Below are 5,015 nucleotides of genomic sequence, written 5' to 3'. Positions count from 1 at the left end.
GCCCATTGAAAATTTAACATCTGAACTGAGATGCACAGTAAATGTAAAGACACACCAGGTTTCTAGGACTTACTATGGGTGGGGGAAGAACGTAAAAGATCTCGTTAATAGTTTTTATATTGATTATGTGTTGTGATAAAATGTTGAATATATTAGATTAAATAGTCTCTGGCCCTTTAAATGTGGCTACTAGAAAATGAAACCTTATTATCTGTGCCTTCAGCTGTGTTTCTATGTTGGACAGCTCTGGCCTCCTGCTGAGTGGGTAGGAATGGGGAGGGGGTAACCCCAGCTCCTGTGGGCTCTTTTAGTCCCCATAGAAAGGTCTGGTCAAGCTTCTATTTCTTTGTCTGTTTCCTGTTTCCCAAACACTATGCTCCCAGGCATTCAGGGTGGTGTTGAGTTCTCTCCAGGTAGAAGATATGAAGTGACAGATGTGAGGGACACTCATTCCCTCCAGCCTTATCCTGTACTAAAGAGAGGGGCGCTCTCACTGCTGCTGGCCCAGGCATCAGAAGGGGCCTCCCTGTCTGTCTTCCCCTCCCGCAGGGGTGTGCGTGACCTCCCTTAAGATCCCAACTCAGATTTCCGCCAGGGTGTTCTGATGGCTGACGCAGTCACTTTAATGCATGGAGCTACTTCAGACCTGTCTTTATCTAAAACCCACAGATGTCCGTGGATATATCCTGACAGACTGAGGAACATCATGAAACCCAAGCCCCTTAGGGTGGGGGTAATAATGGCTCCTGGTGTGGACTGTAACTTGATCCAGTCTGGGATAAAAATAGGAGAAATGTAACTGAAGGAAGACCCCAGGGTCTGGGGCAAGTCCAGGCTTTGGGGGGATCAAAGCAAATACAATTTTAAGGATCTGCCTTAAAAAAGTAACATACAAGTAAATTTTTCAAAATTATATGATCTTATGAGTACATTTTTAGGATCCCTCCAGGGACCTTGGGAGGAGTCTGTGCAAAGAGCCTGGGCAGGGAAGGTGCTCATTAGCTTCACTGTATGTCAAGGGCAGCAGGGGGGAGATGGTAGAAATGCCAATTCTTGGGCCTCACTCCAGACCTGCTTAATCAAATTCTAGGGGGGTGGAGTCCAGAAATCGGAGTTCTCACAAGCCCTCCAGGTGATTTTGATGCCCACTTAAGTTTAAGAACCACTGACAACATGGTTAGAAGTACGGATTCTGGAGTAAGGCGGCCTGAGCCCGGTTTTGCAGTTTGCTTCTTTGCTGGATGACCTTGTCAAGTTACCCAATCACTCAAGCCTCGGTTTTACCATCTGTAAAATGAAGCAACAATAGAATGGATCTCAAAAGTTTGTGTGGATTAAATAAGATAACGTATGTAGTACTAAGCATGGTATCTATTGTGTTGTAGGTGTTAATAAATTATATATTGTTCTGCAGAGTATATATAGTTGTTGGAGGGAGGGCGAGGAGGAGGGGCAAGAAGCAGTCATCTTAGACATAATCAAAGAAGTTCAGATGTGACCTTGGCCCCTTTCTCCAGGGTCTGCTGTGTGGCCCTCCCACTGGTTTGTCCTTCCTGGCAACAGAGTGTAGAGCCCCCTCCTCCCAGATCACCTGGTCATTGTCTCTCTCTTTTGAAGGACCTGGGCCCACCTTCTAAATTGATCACATTAATACAGTAAATTGAAGGAGACTCACCCTTTGGTGAGTCCTAGACCTCCTTGAAATACAATGAGAATTAGAGGCCCCTCTCTAGAGACCTATGTGCACATAACACATGCACTAAACTGACAGACTACCCATGTCCTGGAATCACTGAAGCCCATGGCTGGGCCCCTCATTTAAGAATGTCTGAGGTAATCAATGGCGGTCACTCAATATTTAAGAAGGAAGAATGGGAAGGGGAGATGCGGGGAGGGCTGTGTGCTAGTCGGGCAGCTTGCTACCTGTTTTGGGTGATGTCCTTGAATTTTAGGAGATGGCTTTTGAATTCAGTGTCCTATCCCACATAAGTGCCTTTATTTTTTTAACATTTTAAAATTTAAATTCAATTAACATGTGTTACTGGTTTCAGAGGTACAGGTCTGTGATTCATCAGTCTTATATGACACCCAGTGCTCCTTACATCCCATGCCCTCCCCAGTGTCCATCACCCAGTTACCCCATCCCTCCATCCCCCTCCCCTCCAGCAACTCAGTTTGTTTCCTATGATTAAGAGTCGCTTATGGTTTGTCTCCCTCTCTGGTTTCATCTTGTTTTATTTTTCCCTCTCTTCCCCTACGATCCTCTGTTTTGTTTCTTAAATTCAACATATGAGTGAGATCATGTGATAATTGTCTTTCTCTGATTGAGTTATCAAATAAGTGCCTTTAATTGTGGGAATTGCAGGCAAGGAGGAAGGTTTGGGACAGGGAGTGCCTTTTAGCACCTTTCAAATCCCATCACGAATCACCTTCAAGCTCTTCTGATACGTAAGGGGAGTTCTGCATGGTAAATGTTCATTTCAAAGACATTTACAATCCCAGAAGGACCATGTAATGGCTGGAGATTATCTATTGCTGATAAAAGCATAAATGTGGTTAAATCAGAAAAACAGACCAGCCAGAGATGTGTGTATGACATATTAATTTCTCAGTCTTGTTTCTGTCACTCTCACGGAGTTTATGAGGTTTGTGACATGTTTGTGTTGTATTTAGCTGTCACCCAGCTGCAATTTAGAACGTTCCTTGGAATCGCACTTCAGGTTGCCTGGGGCAGAAAGCGATTCACGATGACAGCCTTTGGGCTGTGGGCATTGCAAGTCCCTCTAATGATACTTGGTTTGAATCAGATTGGAAGGAAAACTGGAACAAGAAAACACTTTACCTGAACAGAAAGGCAGCTGGTCAGGACATACAGGCGGGATGCCCCCACGGGGCATTCCCAGGGTTCCGATGGTCTTACCCACTCTGGGCGTGACCAAACAAAGTTGAGGGTAGGAGAGTGCACCTGAGAGTAAGGGGCCCAGCCTGTCAGACCTCCAGCCCACTGCGCAGTGGGTCTTGGACCAGTTCATGGGAGGGAGGGCAAATGGCAGGTAGTCATCAGTCCAAGCACTGGCAAAACAGGAAGAAAGGGGACTGGTGAAGCAGGAAGAGCAGGAAGAGTTGTTGATGGAACAGGGTGGCCTGGCGTGAGAAGGTTCTGGATTATGTGAGCTTGCCCCTCACATGCACGCACCCCTTACTAGAGGCAGGCTTCCATAACGTGTGGTGGCCAGGGGATAATACAGTGTGAACCCGAGACAGTCTCTCCAGCCTCTCTGCCCCACAGCTATTACCTCCACCCCCATCTCTCCTGACACCAACATGAAGCTTCTGCGCAGTGGCCCGTGGGTGTGCCCGAGTGCTTTCGGGCTAGCCCGGCTACCCTGTTCCATGAGTGCTCGGTGAGCAGAGCCCTGCCCCTCCAGGCCAAGTGCACAGACAGGAGCCCACCCTGTGTGGTCCCCTTAGCCTTTTTCAGGATGCTGGAGAAGCTGCTGGCTTGGGATGTCCCCAGACCTCTTTACAGGAGAGGGTCACCCTCAGCCACCCTCCTGCCAGGGCCACTTTCCCAGAAAGAGCCCACAGACATGGACCTTGGCTCTTGACTCTAGAAGAAGAAAGGGGAAGAGAATCTAGCTGAGGTGTGGGCCAGTTGTACTAATAAGGTGCCTGACGGACGTGCATTTTTGGAGGCAGTGGGCGCCTTGGCTTCCTGGCGGTGGTGGGGTGGGAGTCACTTGATCTTTCTGAGCCATGGGTTCCTGCAGGTGATAAGGCCTGACTCACGGGGTGTGGGGAAGACCAAAGGAGACAGCGGATGGGGTAGTGCCTCGTGGATAAGGAGTCATGTTAGCTGTCGCCCCCCACTTTACTTCCTGTTCCCTTGGGGGTGGGAAGGCAGCAACATGACCCTCAGTGGGGCCGAGACGGGGCTGGGGCGTCCCTGGCCCCGCCTGGCTGCCCCCCTCCCCTGACTTGTGCTGCCACCTCCTTATCCTTCTCTTTTCAGATGAGGCTCAGTAGGCAATGGCTTCTTACTGCAGTCTGTGCGCTGGGCTCTATGTGTAGGATTAACTAGTTTAATCCCTGTCAGAGCACCATTTCATAGCTGCTGAAATAGGTGCAGAGAGTCAGTCCTTTGCTCGTGGTCACAGAGGTAGAGGTGGTAAGGGATGGGGCCAGGACCCACTCCCGGGCAGTCTGCCTCCAAAGCGCATGCTGTTAAGCTTCCTGGTTTATCATCCAATCATTCGGAGTGTGGTCCCTAGACCGGCAGCATCGGCAAGGCCTGGGAATGTGTTAGAAATGCAAATTCTTTTGGCCCCACACACAAAGCTACTGAATCTGAAACTGGGGTTGGGGTGCAATCATCAGTGAGTTCCCCAGCCCTCCGGGGCATTCTGGGCACATGCAAGTTTGAGAACCATTGCCCTCCTATCTCCCAGCCAGCCCCATGTATAATTTCCTTAAATTCTGCAAGAAATTGGCTACAGCGAATAACAGCTGGTTTTTAAGGGTATTAAAAAGAAATTGATGGAAAATATTGACATGGAGCTAAAGAATGGGGCTGGCTGGGAAAACACAGGCCCGTCTCCGGGTTCTGGTTGAGAGGAGAGGAACCACCAGCCCCAGGGAGAAACCTGCCTCTCCAATCGTCCTCTCTGCCGCTCTTTGCCTTTGACCTGCTCATGCAAAATGACTCCTTAAAACCCCCATTAGATGGCTGTCTCCCAGGCAAGGCCATGATCATTAATATTGTGGCTCAGCACAAAGAGCCCGGAGGTGCTTATTTTATTTTTCTGCTTCTCTTTCTTATACACAAAGACATACATTTACATATGTTAAGCTTGATTCAATCTTATATTTCCAAAATCTATTTCTGGACCTTTGAGCTAAGTTGGTGCTTCTCAGGGCTGCTATGTATGGTTGCACAGGCTGCACACTGCACCATCTGGGAGGGGCCTTTTACAGATGCAACCACTCACCTGGCCCAGGAAGGTTGACTCCTGTGG

The sequence above is a fragment of the Leptonychotes weddellii genome, chromosome 3 (assembly GCF_054177405.1).
Source record: "Leptonychotes weddellii isolate Sample4059 chromosome 3, ASM5417740v2, whole genome shotgun sequence".
In the NCBI taxonomy this organism is placed as follows: domain Eukaryota; kingdom Metazoa; phylum Chordata; class Mammalia; order Carnivora; family Phocidae; genus Leptonychotes; species Leptonychotes weddellii.
Note: the sequence above shows the minus strand (reverse complement) of the source record.